Source organism: Gorilla gorilla, chromosome 2, assembly GCF_029281585.2.
Source record: "Gorilla gorilla gorilla isolate KB3781 chromosome 2, NHGRI_mGorGor1-v2.1_pri, whole genome shotgun sequence".
Classification (NCBI taxonomy): Eukaryota; Metazoa; Chordata; class Mammalia; order Primates; family Hominidae; genus Gorilla; species Gorilla gorilla.
Genome location: NC_086017.1, coordinates 150156631 through 150174408, shown reverse-complemented (window position 1 = coordinate 150174408; position 17778 = coordinate 150156631).

The following is a 17778-nucleotide window of genomic DNA, read 5'->3' as shown; positions in this document are numbered from 1 at the left end:
ACCTATGTGTTTATCATCATATAAATGGATAAAGAAAATGTGGTATATATACACAATGGAATACTATTCAGCCTTAAAGAAGAAGGAGATTCTGTCATTTGTGACATTAAGAACCTGAAGGACATTGTGATAAGTGAAATAAGCCAGGCCCAGAAGGACAAATACCATAAGATTCCACTTATGTGCAGAATCTAGAACAGTTGAACTCGTAGAAGTAGAGTAGAACAATGATTACCAGAGGCTGGAGGAGGAGGGTGGATGGCAAAAAGAAAGACGTTGATCAAAGGGTACAAAGTTTCAGTTAGACAAGAGGAATAAGCTTTAGTGATCAATTGCACAGAAAGGTGACTAAAATAAATAAAAATGCAATGTATTTTTCAAAATTGCTGAAAGAGTAGGTTTTTAATGTTTTCACCACAAAAAAAATAAGTATCTGAGGTGATGAATTTGTTAATTAGCTTGATTTAATCCTACAGTGTAAACATATATTAAAACATCACGTTTTACCCCCATAAATATATACAATTATTATTTGTCAAAAATAAAACAAAAAATAGTTGATAGAAAGTGGTGTAGATTAACAGAAATGATAAAACTATCAGGCAAGAACACTAACAGCTATTATAAAGATGCCCAGTATGTCCCAGGATTTTAAAGACAACCTAAGCATAATAAGGACAGAATTAAAGATATAAAAAAAGAACCTAATGGAACTTCTAGAGATAAAAAATATAATATATGAAACGAAAACTTTATTGGATGGTATTAAATACTGCAGAAGAAAAAAACTAAGAGAATGTAAGACTTCAAATCAAATCTATCAAAACTAAAGCACACAGGTGAATAAATAAGTAGCTTTTTCAATAATATCAAGCAATCTACCATACATGTAATTATAATCTCAGGAGGGAAAGAATGGGAGGCAGGGGCGATTTTGAAGTTCAGTGAAAGCTATAAACCTCCAGATATAAGAAGTTCAGTAAACCTCAAGAGGGTAATCATGCATAGACACATAGACACAAACACAGACAGACAGACAGACACACACACACACACACACATTAAAGCAGATAGCCAATTTACTGAAAACCAGTGATAAAGATGAAATCTTTAAAAGTACCCAGAGGAGACGGCCAGGCGCGGTGGCTCAAGCCTGTAATCCCAGCATTTGGGAGGCTGAGGCGGGCGGATCACGAGGTCAGGAGATCGAGACCATCCTGGCTAACCACGTCTCTACTAAAAATACAAAAAAATTAGCCGGGCGTGGTGGCAGACGCCTGTAGTCCCAGCCACTCAGGAGGCTGAGGCAGGAGAATGGCGTGAACCCGGGAGGCGGAGCTTGCAGTGAGCCGAGATCGAGCCACTGCACTCCAGCCTGGGCAACAGAGCAAGACTCCGTCTCAAAAAAAATTAAATAAATAAATAAATAAATAAAAGTACCCAAAGGAGGCCGGGCACGGTGGCTCACGCCTGTAATCCTAGCACTTTGGGAGGCCCAGGCAGGTGGCTCACCTGAGGTCGGGAGTTTGAGACCAGCCTGACCAACAGCCTGACCAACATGGAGAAACTTTGTCTCTACTAAAAATACAAAATAAGCCGGGTGTGGCAGTGCATGCCTGTAATCCCAGCTACTTGGGAGGCTGAGTCAGGAGAATCGCTTGAACCCGGGAGGCGGAGGTTGCAGTGAGCCGAGATCGTGCCATTGCACTCCAGCCTGGGCAATAAGTGAAATTCCATCTCAAAAAAAAAAAAAAAGTACCCAGAGGAAAAGAAAGACACATTAAATAGAAAGAAAGAAAGAGATAAGAAATATAACAGTTTAAATGTAACAGTTTTCTTATCAGTAACAATACAAACAATGTAATGACATCTTTCAAGTGCTGAAAGAAATAAAAACTGTCAAACTATATTTCTAAATACAGTAAAAATATCCTACATGCAGGCAAAATAAACTTTTCTAAGAAAAGAAAAGGCAAGAGTATTTTTTGTAAGTCAATGTGCACTATAAAGAATATTAATGCAAATTATTCAGTTGAAAGGAAAATGATACCATATGGAAACCTAGATCTACACAAAGAATTGAAGACCAGAAAAGGTAAATTATGGATAAGCATAAAAAGATATTTTTCTCACTTTTAATTTCTTTAAAAGATAAATGACTTTATATAGCAAAAATAGCCAAAGCATATTCTAAAGACTGTAACATACATAGAAGTAAAGTATGACAACAATAACTCGAAGAACATGAGGTAAAATGGAAGTGTGCTGGTGTAAGCTAGTACAATACTATTTGAGGGAAGACTGATAAGTTAAAGGTGCATATTGTAACGTCTAAAGCAATCACCAAAAACTAAAGCAGAGCTGTAGCTAATAAGTCAACAGAAGATAAAAATGAAATTCTAAAAATTACACAACTATTCAAATAAAGGCAGAAAAAGAGGAGAAAAGGAACGAAGAACTGATGGGAAAAAATAAAATAAATATCAATATGATAGGTTTAAAATCAAATCAACAATTATATTAAGTGTAGATTGTTCACAAAGTCCAAGTAAGAGGCAAAATCTGAAAAAGTTACATACTATATAATTCCATTTGTATAACATTTTTGAAATGACAAAATTGTAGCGAGAAGGATAGAGTAGTGGTTTTCTACTTCCACTCTTGGGCGCAATGGAGAGGAGAGAGCTGGGTATCACAAACGGTACTTGTGATGGAGCTGTCCTGTATCTTTACTGCAATGGCGATCAGACGATTCTACACATAAAAGAACTACACAGAACTAAATGTGTGCACACACATACACACACACAAGTGCATGAAAAACTAGTGAAATTTAAATAAAACAGGTAAGTTATCAATGTCAACTCCCGAGTTAGTATATTGTGCTAGAGTTATGCAAAATTTTACTATTGATGAAAATTGGATGAAAAGCTTACAAGAGCTCTTCGTATTGTTTCTTACAGCTGCATGTAAATCTATAGTTGTCTCAAAAAATTGGAAAAAAGAAACTATATTAATTACAAACATATATTCAGCCTCTTTAATCATCAGGAAAATGCTAGCAATGTTTTATATTGATCTGGGTGTTCACCAGACGTGTGTGTTCACTTTGTGATAATTTATCATGATATACACTTATGATTCATGCACTCATAATTCATAGTTTAATTTGAAATTTTATTTTTTAAGTAGTTGTAGTAACATCAGACAAAATAGACTTTAGAACAAGAACTATTACCAAGATTAAAGAGGAAGCTTTCATATGACTTAATCCATTAAGAAGACATAATCCTAAATTGAGTATGCAACTAATAACACAGCTTGAAGTAGATGAGTCACAAAAACTGATACAACTGAAAGAAGTAGAAAAATCCAGGGAGCTGACGATTTCAACATTCCTCTCTCAGTTATGGATTAAACAAGTAGAAAAACAGTAAGAATTTAGAAAAGTAGAAAAACATTATCAATCAACATGACCTGTTTGACATTTATAGATAACTGCACCCAGGGGCAGAAAACACTATATTTTCAAATGCACCTGCAACATTCATGAAGATAGACCATATTCCAGGCATAAGACAAGTCTCAATAACTTTAAAGAAATTAAAACCAATCAAAGTATGTTCTCTGACAAAATTAAACTTGAAATTAATAACAGAAAGATCAATTACTATTAAATTTAAAAGATAAAAGATCATTTTTCACAACCAGTTGGCATTTATCTGAGCAATGCAGGCATGGCTTATCATTTAAAACTTAATACATAGAATTTACTATATCAATAGACAGACCATATGATTTCCACAACAGATTCAGAAAAAAAAATTAACAAAATTCAATATCCATTTGTGATTTTTAAAACTCTAAGGAAACTAGGAATACAGGGGAACTTCCTCAGCCTGATAAAGGTCATCTATGAAAAACCTACAGATAGGCTCATAATGAATGATAGACTGGGTGTTTTCCCCCTGAGATTGGGAACAAGGCAAACGAAGTTCTGAACAATTTTATTCAGCATTATACTAGAGGTCCTAGCAAGGGCAATAAAGCAAGAAAAAGAAATACATGTAAAAGCCATACAGATTGGAAGGGAGGAAGAAAACTGTCTTCTTCACGGATGACATGATCAAATATGTAGGAAATCCTAATGAATCGACAGAAAAACTTCTAGATATAATAAGTAAGTTTAGCAAGATTTCAGGTTAGAAGGTCAGTATTCAAAAATCAACTGTACTTTTATACACTAGCAATGAACAATTGGATACCAAAATTGAAAACTAACATCCAAATAGTATCAAAAATATTAAATACTTAGAAATAAATTTAACACAACATATGCAAACCTGTTCATTGAAAACTACAAAACACTGCTGAGACAAATTTTTAAAGTCTTAAATAAATTGAGAGATTTATTATGTCTGTGGATTGAAAAACAATATCCTTAAGATGTCAATTCTCTATCATGTCAGACTGATCTACACACTCAGCACAGTACAAGTCAAAATCCCAGTAAGTTTTAATATACATTACCCAGATGATTCTAAAATTTATATAAATTGCAGGGTACCTAGTATATCCAAAAATAATTTGAAAAACAACATAGCTGGAGTACTTACAGTATCCAATTTCAAGATTTATTATAGAGCTATAGTAAGCAAACACAGTTATTAGTGTAGAGGCAGACATAGAAAATCAGTGGAACAGAACAAAAGAGTCAAGAAATAGACGCAGATATATACACAATCAGAGGATTTTTTTTAAGGGTACTAAGGTAATTTTTAGGGGAAAAGATAGTCTTCTCAACAAATGGTGCTAGAACAGTGGATATCTACATGGGAAAAAAATTAACCATGATCCTCACTTTACACCATACAAAAAAAATTTACTAAAAATAAATCATAGCCCTAAACATAAAATCTAAGACTATGAAACTTCTAGAATAAAATGTCTAGATAAAATCTTCATGACCTCAGAATAGGCATAAACTTCTTAGATTAATACACAAAAAGCAAGGACTATCAAAAATGAATAGAAGGAAAAAAACTGATAAATTAGACAATCAAAATTTAAAATTTCTGCTGTTAGAAAGACACCGTTAAAAAATTAAAAGGCAATACACAGACTAGGAGGAAAATATTTGCAATACATATATCTGACAAACGACATGTATATAGAATACATATTTTTAAAACTCTTGCAACTTATTAATGAAAAGACAAACTGATAAAAATAAGAAGCAGAAAAGGTGAACAAAGAAGATATTCAAATGGTCAGTAAGCACATGAAAGGATGCTAAACATCATCAGTCATCAAAGAAATGCAAAATTAAGAACACAATAACATACTGTTGACCTCCAGCAGCTCCTGACTAGGTATTTACCCAACAGAATGAAACACACCTCCACAGTATGTAAGCATAAATATTCATCGCAGCATTATCCATAATAACCTAAAACTGGCATCAACCCAAAGGCCCATCAAGAGGTAAATGGGTAAACAAATTGTGATACGCTTATAGAATGGGATGCTGCTGTGCAACAAAAAGAAATGAACTACTGATACATGCAACAGCATGGATGAACCTCACAAACATTATTCTGAGTGAAAGAAGCCAGGCACAAAAGACTACACATTTATATTATTCCATTTATATGAAATTCTAGGACAGGTAAAAGTCATCTATCATGACAGAATGTAAATCAGTAGTTGCCTATATTCAGCAGGTGGGAGGGATTAATTGGAATTACTTTTTGGGGTAACAGAAATAGTCTATGTCCTGTTTGGAATGGGATGTCTGTGTGTGTGTACATTTGTCAAAATTTATCAAACTGTATAATTAAAATACACATTTTGTTTTATGTAAATTATATCCCAAAATTGATTTAAAAAGAAGAAAAAGTATTGCCAAGGTACTTTTGAGTAAGAATAAAGCTGAAGAGGAAGGAGGGGACAAAATAAAAAGAATAAAGCTGAAAGATTTACCTTACTGGATTTCAAGTTTCATTATAATGCTTCAGAAATTAAGGAATTATTTGATTTACCTAAGAACTGACAAACAGATCAATGGAATAGAATAGGAAGTCCATAATCAGACATACATATGTGCAATCACCTGATTTATGACGAAAACACTACTGCAATTCAGTGGGAGAAAGGAGGGTCTAGTCAATAAACTGTGCTGAGTCGGTGTTATCCAAATGGGAAATGAAAAAATCTATCCTGACCCTATACTTAAGCCACACAAAAAATTTCAGATGAATTGTAGATCTAAATGTGAAAGGTATAAAAATAAAGCCTCTAGAAAACAACACAGGAAACTATCATCATGACTCTAGGATAGGAAAATTTTTATTAAACAAGACACATCCAAACAGAGCACTAAAATAAAGGAAACTGTTAATATATTGGACTACATTAAAACTAAGATTTCTTTTCATCAGAGGACACTTAATAAGAGAGTGAAGCCGGGCATTGTGGCTCACACCTGTAATCCCAGCACTTTGGGAGGCCAAGGAGGGAGGATCACTTGAGCCCAGGAGTTTGAGACCAGTGGGGCAACTGAGTAAGACTCCATCTCCACAAAAAAAAAAAAAAAAAAACTTTAAACATTAGCCGGGCATGGTGGCACACACCTGTAGTCCCAGCTACTCAGGAGGTAGAAGGATCATTTGAACCTGGGAGGTTGAGACTGCAGTGAACTGTGATTGCACCACTGCACTCCACCCTGGGGGACAGAGGGAGACTCTCTCACAGAGAGAGAGGGGGAGAGAGACAAGTGCAAGAAGATATTTGCAACTTACACTGACAAAGGGCTAGTCTCAAGAATATATTAAGAACCACAAAACAATAAGAAAAAGATAGAAACCCGATAGAAAAAAATGGTCAAGTGACTTGACAACAGCAACTTAACAAAGAAATTTATCTAAGTGGCTAATAACTATATGAAAAGATGCTCAATGTCATTATTCACCAGGAAAATGCAAATTATAACACAAGGTGATATTACTACATACCTCCAAAGTGACTAAAATTATAAAGACTGGAAACATCAAGTATTGGCAAGGAAGTGGAGCAACAGGCAAACAGAAAAGCATGCCTTGCAGCCATTCATCAAGGGGAGAAAGGAGAAGGAATGTATCTGTCAACTCCTTCCTGTCTCCCATTTGTCTGAGTTTACCCCATGAAGAATTAATTTCCTCACACTTTTCAACTGCATCATCTGGCCCATTAGGCAGCCTCTTGGGAAGACAGACTCCACTTTAATGTGGTGTCTCATCTGAGTCTGGAAGTGACAGGAGGATGCAAACAGCCCATATGTGAGTCTGGTTGGCCTCAGTTCAAGGAACAATGCAGGATGGAATGACTTTGGTCACCCATAGCCATAGTGACGGCAAGGTAGAGAAAGAGTTTAAGCATCTAGGGGCAGATGAGCCTGAGGGAGTCTGAGGAGATCCATAAGACGAAATAATACAGTTATGATCTGTGTACTTTCTACCTGCACTTTCACAGAAGTTATATTTCTGTGAATACATTGTTTTAAAATGCAATAAATGTAGATACTGTGAAGTGATGCTAGTCAGAACATTTTAAAGGTAAAATAATTGTGGTTGAGTAGTCTTTACTCCTTCAGCAAGGTAAGGGTGATACGACCCAGCATCTCCTTCCCTATAACAACAAAATGGAGTTCATGAATCTTCTGCAAAGTACCCAACAGTAGTTGTGTGCACCTTTATTTTCCTTTCTAATTGTGACAAATGTGACCTACTCATTACAAATTGTTATCAGATCTAATTTTTCCCAGCCTTAGACATCCAAGTCCTTCTCTTAACTTTTGATCTCACTCATCCAGCAACACTGGAAGGGATAAAAAATTGCTGCATATCAGTTTCACCATGAGGTTCTTTAATGAGGAAACATTAAAGAACTGGATTGCTGCAGAGCTGAGAAATCTGCAGCTCTCCAGCAATCTAGCCATGAAACATCTGGCACATCACATTCAGAAAACAGCTGGATCCTATGGGACTACATTAAACTAAAAAGCTTCTGCACAGCAAAGGGAACAATCAACAAACTGAAGAGACAACCCATAGAATAGGAGAAAAATTTGCAAACTATTTATCCAATAAGGAACTAATACCCAGAATATAAAAGGAATTCAAACAACTCAACAGTAAGAATAAAACAATCTCATTAAAAAGTGGGCAAAGGACATGAATAGTCATTTCTCAAAAGAAGGCACATGCCACCACTCCTAGCTAATTTTTATGTTTTTATTTTCATTTTTGTAGAGATGGAATCTCACTATATTGCCCAAGCTAGTCTTGAACTCCTGGCCCCAAGTGATCCTCCTGCATCAGCCTCCCAAAGTGCTGGGATTACAGGTGTGCGCCATCACACCCAGGAGGCTATAAACTTAATAGAAAGGCATGAAGTAGCAAAAGAATAACGCTGCAGCAGTGCTTTCCAACGTGTGGAACTGATGCCACTGGTGGCAATGGCAAAGATGATTTTAGGTTTTTAGAAGAACAAACCTAATGCTTTTGTATTGTAATGTCTATCAGAAAACTAATCACATCAAATCCCTTTTTGCACTACATATTATTGCTTTGGATAAGGCTGAAAGAGGCAGCATGTGAAAAAAGTCAATGGAACAAAATGTATCAAGTAAACATTTTAAAAACACAAATACAGCAAGTACAAATAATGCCTGGATATGAAAAATTGGTGAAGGTAGTACTGGCTGGGAAGACTAGAATCTGGGGAACATTGTGCTATAGAATAGAACCAGGTGTATATGCGTGTGTGTGCTTTTGTGTCTGTGTGTGTGTGTGTCTATGTTTGTGTGTGTGTGCATGCATACATGCACATGCATTTGTCCACGCATACAGTGGAAGCTCAGGAAGATGATGAAAAGGTCACTGTCTTAGTCGTCCAATACCATACTGGATGTCTTAAACCACAGAAATTTATTTTCTCACAGTTCAGGAGGCTAAAATCATTCTTAAAAAGTTCACGATCAAGGTGCCAACATGGTTGGTTTCTGATGAGGGTACTCTTTCTGGCTTGTAGACAGCTGCCCTTTCACTATGTCCTCACGTAGCTGGGAGAGAGAGCATGCAAGCTCTTTACTATCTCTTCTTATGAGGGCACGAATCCTATCACTCATGACCTCATCTAAACCTGATTATTTCACAAAGTCCCTCTCTCTAAATACCATCACATTGGGGGTTAGGGGCTCAACATACAAACTTAGGAGGGGGATACAATTCAGCCATAGATGTCACAGTGGTCTGCAGAGGTCAGGAAATTCCAGGGAGGGGAATTGAGTTGGACTTATGAGGATGGGCTAGAAAGAAGGAGAGAATTGGGAGGCCGAGGCGGGTGGATCACAAGGTCAGGAGATCGAGACCATCCTGGCTAACACAGTGAAACCCCGTCTCTACTAAAAATACTAAAAATTAGCCGGGCGTGGTGGTGGGCGCCTGTAGTCCCAGCTACTCGGGAGGCTGAGGCAGGAGAATGGCGTGAACCCAGGAGGCGGAGCTTGCAGTGAGCCGAGATCGCGCCACTGCACTCCAGCCTGGGCGACAGAGCGAGACTCCGTCTCAAAAAAAAAAAAAAAAAGAAGGAGAGAAAGGGAGGAACATCTCCGGCCAGGGGGAACAGCCTGAAGGAAAGAGCACCTGTGCATGGTTCATGATGAAAAGCAGGAGCCTGTTCTGGCTAGGATTAGGTGTCTGCTCCCTCCCGAGGGCCCTCTACTAAGAAGGCAAGGGTAGGTCACTGGGGAAGGTCAGTAAGCAGAAGGTCAGAGGTGGGAAATCCTCATGAGCTGAGCAGTCAGAGGGGACAATAAAGAGGATCTTAACTCTCAAGGTTGGCCAGGATCTCACCAGAGGATGGAAAGTCCTGGCGGCAGAATGCCAGCTGAGGCAGAGTGGTAGGGTAGAAGAAAGCTGTCCTATGCAAGGGCAGGTGAGAAGCCTGAGCAAAGGTGATGTGGCTCCATCTGGGCCCAACCTGGCTGTCCAAAGGGCCTTGGATCCCAGGCCTGGATTGAGATATCATCCTGGACATACCTTCTAACCTTCCCGTCACCCAGAGTTCCAAGGCTTGCCTCTGTCCTGGTTATTACACAGCCTCTGTACCTGAATCACTAACTGGATTTCAACTCATAGAGGTCATGGAACAAGCCTAATAGCTCCTGGCTTTTAGCCAGGGCCTCAGTCAATGCCTTCCACATTGGTTTTCCCTGGACCACTCCCAGGGTTTCTGAAACTGATCTGGGGTTAGAGAATCCCCGAGGATAATACCTAACTGGTAAGCTGGTTCCTGTCCCTGTGGTGATCCCTGGGCTACAAAGAGGCAGGGAATGCCCTGTGCCCCACAAGATCAGATAATTACCCACTAACGCACTTCAGAAAAGAGGAGACCAGCAAATAGCCCACATCAAAATGGGCAAAGAATTTGAATAGATGTTGCTCCAAAGAAGATCTACAAATGACTGATAAGCTCATGAAAAGATGTTCAACATCCTTAGTTATTAGAGAAATGCAAACCATAACGAGATACCACTTCACACCCATTAGAATGGCTAAAACTAAGAAGATAATGAATAAAAAGTGTTGGTTAGGATATAGAGAAATTGTAACTCTCACACATTGCTGGTTGAGTTGTAAAATGGTATAGCCACGTTAGAAAACAGTTTGGAAGTTCCTCAAAATGTTAAACAGAGTTATCATATGACCCAAAAATTTCATTCCTAGGTATATACCCAAAAGAAGTCAAAACGTAAGTCCACATAAAAAACCAGTACACAAATATTCATAACAGCCAAAAAGTGGAAACAACCCAAATGCCCATCAACTGATGAATGGATAAACAAAATGTGATATAGCCAGACAATACAATATTATTAAGCAGTAAAAAGGAGTGAAGCAGTGATACATGCTGCAGCATGAACAAACCTTGAAAATGTTATGCTGTGTGAAAGAAGCCAGACAAAAGGCCACATATAATGGATTACATTTATATGAAATGTCCAGAATACACAAATCCAGAGAGACAGAAAGTAGATTCTGATTGCCAGGAGCTGGGGGAAAGGAGGAATGGGGAGTGGCTGCTAATGTTTATGGGTTTCCTTTTGAGGTGATAAAAATATTCTGGAATTAGATGGTTACACAACTCTGTGAATAAACTAAAAAATCACTGAATTATATACTTTTAAAAGGTAAATTTGTGGTATATAAATTATATCTCAATAAATCTAATTTTTTAAATATAAATCAGATCATCTCAGCCAGGCGCAGTGGTTAACGCTTGTAATCCCAGCACTTTGGGAGGCCGAGCTGTAGTCCCAGCTACTCGGGAGGCTGTGGCAGGAGAATGGCGTGAACCCAGGGGGCGGAGCTTGCAGTGAGCCAAGATCACGCCACTGCACTCCAGCCTGGGCAACAGAGCGAGACTCCGTCTGAAAAAAAGAAAATCAGATCATCTCACTTTCCTACTTACAGTCATGCCTTCTCAGTGGTTTTAGAATAAAAATCAAATTATTTACCATAATCAGAAAGAGAGGGAGAAAAAGTAGGAAGAAAGGAGCTAAGAAATAGGTTATAGACACAGAATCACAGGATCTGGTTCTGGAAGAAGAAAGGTATGAACACTAAAAGACAGAACATAACACAGTTCAAAATGTGTTCTGAAATAGGAAAAATTTCTCAGGGTAAAACTACTATGAGAAAATATTACTTCACTTAAAACAGATTACAAATTTAAGTGAAACCTTCAAGATTAGGGCAGGAAAGCACTATTGTCTAGTTTAAAATGCAAAAGTGGGTCTATATCAATGTACAACTTTGAATGCAAATAAAAATAATTTTTACTTCAAAAAAAAAAAGGAAGGGAGAAAACATGAGTTCACAAACTCAGATTCTTGTCCAAGATGCTCTGCTAAGAGACTGGGTGTCAATCGAGGTCTCTGTGCTTTACTTTTCCCTGCTGTAGTGGGATAGTATATGGGAGCATGCTTCTCTGAGCAGGTTCTTTAGCTGGTATGTGTGCCCAGAAACATCCAGCCAGAGAATCATTTTTCTCCTTGTTCATACAGAGTCCTGGCTCTAACAGGAACTCTCTTCTGAGCTGGATTCCTTTTAAATCCATTCATCAGACTGAGGCCTAGACTCTGCTGCCATCACAGGCTCAAAGCCCTGCAAGCTAAGCCTTCATGGACACAGATGTCCTGTCCACAAACACAGACAGGACTGAATAACAAAACCATCTGTACATGTCATGCTTATTAGAAGGGGTCTTCAGGCCAGGAGCGGTAGCTCCCGCCTGTAATCCCAGCACTATGGGAGGCCGAGGAGGGTGGATCATCTGAGGTCAGGAGTTTGAGACCGCCTGGCCAACATGGTGAAACCCTGTCCCTACTAAAAATACAAAAATTAGCTGAGCGTGGTGGTGCACACCTGTAATCCCACCTACTCGGGAGGCTGAGACAGGAGAATCGCTTGAACCTGGGAGGCAGAGGTTGCAGTGAGCCGAGATCACGCCACTGCACTCCAGCCTGGGTGACAGAGCGAGACTCTGTCTCAGAAAAAAAAAAAAAAAAGTGGGGGGAGGGGAGGGTCTTCAGACATTTACTGGCGTTTTTCTTCCTTTTCCTGTCAAATTGGCGAAGATTCCAGAAGATTATCGTTTATTAACCTGTGGCACTCCACTCTATCCTCTACCAACCTATCCATCAAACTATTTCCCTAGAGGCCTGGCCCATCAGCATATTATGCCCCCTACTCTAGGCCTCTTGATGCAGCATTCCAGAAATTTTCATACCTCCCCAACCTCTGGCCATGACTATATGGGCAAGGGCTGAACACAGAACTGCAATAACAGCATTTAATGGTGGGCACCTGCTATGCAGCAGGCACTTCTCAAACATGATTTCATTCAAGCTGCTGCTAGCCCTATTCTTATCCTCATTGTGCAGATGATAAAACTGAGGTTCACAGGATATTAAAATGGGGTGCATGTCTCACAGCTCTTAACAGCGAAGCTACACTGTCTGCTATGGTCTGAATGTTTGTGTGCCCCCCAAAATTCATATATTAAAATCCCAAGGACAACTCTCTTGAATAGGATTACTGCCTTCATAAATGAGGCTCCCAGACTGGGCGCCTGTAATCCCAGCAATTTGGGAGGCCAAGGTGGGTGGATCACAAGGTCAGGAGATCGAGACCATCCTGGCTAACACGAAACCCCGTCTCTACTAAAAATACAAAAAATTAGCTGGACATGGTGGCAGGTGCCTGTAGTCCCAGCTACTCGGGAGGCTGAGGCAGGAGAATGGCATGAACCTGGGAGGCAGAGCTTGCAGTGAGCTGAGATTGTGCCACTGCACTCCAGCCTGGGTGACAGTGCAAGACTCCATCTCAAATAAATTAATTTAATTTAATTAAATAAATGAGTCTCCAGAGAGCTTCCCTGGCCCCTTCCACCCTGTGAGGACACAGCAAGAATGCATCAGCTATGAAGCAGGAAACACACTCAGACTTCCCAGCATTCAAAACTGTGAGAAATATATTTCTGTTGTTTATAAGCCACCTGGTCTCAGGTGTTAGGTTATAGCAGCCTGAATGGACTAAGACACTGTCTCTAGTGAGGCCCTAAGAGACAGAGCCCAAAGGGACTCTCCCTAGAGAGAGTCCCCTGAGTATCCTAATATATGTCCCTTCCAGGCTCCCTTGCCCAAGGGCAGGAAGGCATTATGACTCCCTGCAAAACCCTCCCTGGAGACCATGAGGCAATGCCAAGTGAAAGGGCAGGGAGAGGAAGAGTGGTCAGGAGGGTGCCAGGGGACACACAGAGGAGAGAACTGATGTCAGCTTCCAAGAAAGGCTTTCTGGCTGGAGAAGAAGTAAGTCTTAGGCACACAGACTCTGGAACAATAGAAGTAACTAGCCATCGTGCTTCCTTTAGCTGCTTCACTCTGGGCAAATCCCTTCTCCTCCTGGGACCTCATTATCCCCATCTGTCAAATGGGCAGGTCAGACTGGAAGACTTCCAAGGGCCCTCTCAGCGCTATCTCTTGAAGCTGAAGCCCAGAAATGGGACAGGCTGGCATAGAGGGTAGAGAGGCATGGGAAAGGGTATGAGAAGTAGAAGTGAACAGAAGGGCAATGCACCTGGCTAACTCATCCTCAGCCTGAGGACTCTCCCAGGAGTCACCCCCTCCAGGAAGCCTTCCCTGACCCCGCTGTCTTGGTCCTCTTTCAGGCTCACCTTTACCACTCTGCCAGTGTCCAGAGCAGTGCCTGGCCCAGATTGAGGGAACATTAATGAAGGAGCTAACTTTTGAGGGAGAGCATGTATGAACAAAGCGAGCTGCAGCCCCTGTGAGGCCAGCAGGTGCCAGGAAAGCTCCATAGAATTGGGCTGACATGGTGTGTGAATCAATGATGTATGGGTACACATGGGAGTGAGTTGGTGAAAGAAGGACAGAGACAGGGAAGCCACCTCCCCAGGAGGGGGTTTGGGAGGGCCAGACCAGCTGGCTGGTTCTGGAAGTGGTGCCAGGGGCTGGGGCTCAGAGACAGGTTCTAGAAGTGGAGTCCTGAATGCATGCCAAGTGCCCTGAGGCCTGAGTCAGAAGCTAAGGATTGGAGGGAAACATGGAGAAGCCAAAAAGCCAAACAGAGTGAAGGAGTCTGGGAAGACTCCCTGCCCTGCAACTCTGCACCCTGCTAACGCCTACTTATCCTTCTAAGGTCAGCTTGCTTGCCTCTGACTGCTGGCACAAGGTTTGTTCCCCTATTCCAAAATCCCAAAACCCTGATGTGGCTCCTCCCCTCCTTCCATCTAATTTTAGTTGAATGACTTTATTTGGCATCTGATTTCTTTCCCCACAGGTTCTATGAGCTCTGTGATAGCCTGCTCGGCACTGAATAGCCATTTCCCAGCCCTGGTCCCTGGGCCTAGTAGACACTCGGGAAATACTAGTTGAATACAAGAATGAATGAATGAAAGAGAGCAGAGATGGTGGTCTGGAAGACCTCCAGAGGCAAGGTGCTCCTTTCAGGGCCCAAGTGGAAGTCAGTCTGCTGAGGATGGGCACATGGGGAGAGGGGGCCAGGGTGCATTTGGCTAGCACATGCCTGCCACATTGGCCATGATCCACGGTGGTGGGAGGGCAAAACCGGCAGAAGGATGGCCATCTGAAGCTGCTCAGCACACTCCAAGCAGCAATGATTCTTTGTCAACGATCCTTTGCCCTGGCTTGAGGGCCAAGCTAGCATTCAAGGGAGCCTGGGAAATTGTTTCAACCAGCTTGCCTTGCCTAACATCATGCCAGCCCCATTTTCCTGCCCTCTCCTGTGGTTTTGTGATTAGGGAGCTTGCCTGTGGCTCGTTCCCCATCACACAAGCCCAAATGAGCTACATTCTTCTCCAATTCACACATGGAACCAAAACATCCTGGGCCTGGTTTTACTTTCTCTTGTAAGCCCTTATGCTTTCCTGACTGAGGGTCCTTCTGAAATCCTAGAGGTTTGTTCCCAAGTGGTGTATTCCACACACAGCCTGAAGTGGGATTACAGCAGAGATAAATAAAAGATTAGTTTCCGAGTTTCAGGACTAAATAAAGGATCGAATTCTTGGTGATTGGGAGATAAAAGGAATTCTAGGGTTTGTTCATGGATGAACCGATTCAGAAGCACTTTGGGGCAGTGGGTGGGACCAGGAGCTCAGTTTTCCTTGGATCTTTTTTTTGGGTCTCCCTCACTGCCCACCCTGGCCATCTGGTTTCACTTGTGAGACATGCTGCACAAGCTAGGGCAGCAGGGACTCCAAGAAAGGAGGCCAGCTAGAGTGTCCCACCCAGCTGGGTACTGAACCAGGGATGGCTGAGCATAGGAGAGGCTTCCATGTCCCACTAGAATGCAATGTCCAGGTAACAGTTCATTTCTCTGAAAGGTATTTGCATGGCAATCTTCACTTTCCAGAACATCATTAACAGCCTAGGATTAAGGAAAAGCAGCTGTCTGGCCCAGGATATACTGACTGTTGTTTTTCCTACAAGTTTAACAGTGTCTTGCTTGTCCCTAGGGCGTGATGGATTTGGTACGGCGACTTAGAAGGAAGAGAACAGAAGATTCTCTGAAGTGGAAATGATTGAGTCTCTGAATGGGAAGGGTGCACCATAAATAACACAGAGAAAAAGAACTCAAGAAGCACTGGCTCTGGGCCATGTAGTGGTCTGACAACCACCAGCTGGTGTTCTAAATTCTGACCCCCACAAAACCAAAGAAAAATTAGGCTGTGCCCATCAAGCCCTGTTTCTGAAGACAGCAGAGTCCAGCATGGCCTCCATCCCAGGTGGCTAAAGTGCACAAGTCTCCTCTCTTAAAATAAAAGAGTTCAGTTGGCTGAGAATTTAATGTCTGTAGGACAGACAATTCCCACATTAGTTTGGGATATTTCGGGGGCTTGCTACAGTTGGATTTATGTTAACAGGTTTGTGCATGTAGTAGTAGTAACAAAGAAGGATGGACATCATTATGGCACTATTGTAAGCAGAGGTCACATATTAACTCATTTAATCACATAAGAAGCACATGAGGTTAACAGAACTTGGCTGTGGAAGAAAGGTCCTGGGAAAAAAGGAAAAGAAAAGAAGCAAAAATTTTTTAAATTTGGATTTATTTTGAATATTTAATGGGAATTCAAAAATCCAAATCTCTCTCAGTAATTCATGAAATTAAGTTGAGTAATGAGGATGACAATGACAATAATGATTATGAATGTAAAGCAAAATAACATCATTAAGAGTGTTTTTTTTTTGAGACAGAGTCTCGCACTGTCAAAGAGTGTTTTTTTTTTTTACCAATTGTCTACATATGCAAGATGCATTATCACATACTGAAACATAAAGATGAAACATTTCCATTTCCATCTAATACATGGGTGTTTGCAAAGATCTCCATGTTTATCAACATGCAGGAAAAAAAATCCCAAACATTACATTTGTTTTTTGCTTTCTACTCAGTCTTTTGGGAACCATGTAGACAGCCAAAATCACCAGAAAGCACTCTCTGTCTCTCTCCGTCTCTCTCTCTCTCTCTGTGTCTCTCTCTCACACACACACACTCTCCACCTGAGCTGGAGTACCCTGGCTGAGCCCAGGCCAGTGACCTCCTAGCTGCCCTTCCTAAAAAATCTCTGTCTCCAGCTTGTGGATGGAGTTGGGGAGAGCTGCACATGAGCCACACAGGATAGTTAAGGATGAACAGCATTGGCAGCCTACACCCCAACACTCCTATTTTACTTGGGATGAAAGGGGAAGTGCCACTAACCTGGTTGCTTGCTGTATGGGCCACAAGGGTCAGAGCACAGAAACCTAAGAGCGTAAGTCACTGAGGACCGAAATCTCAGAGAAGCAGCCAATGAGGGGTAGAGGGGCAGGCACAGTCATCCTTCCTGGTGACTCCCTCACTGGTCCAGAGGCTCTGGGAACTCCAAAATGCCACTCTATACAACTCCTGGTGGACAACTAGCAACAAATTGAGGCCTCTCCATTTATTTTAACTTCCATTCTGGGCCTCCCAACTCTGCAGCCCTGTTTGCCACACCGTGGTTTCTGGATTACCTTCAACAGAATTCCCAGGAAAGCCTGCTGAAATTGGGGATATCTGGGTCCTACCCCAGGCATCCTGGATCAGCTCCCTGAAGCGGAGCCCAGGAATTTGCATGTTGAAAGGATTCTCAGAGCAGCACTGTGCTCCATAA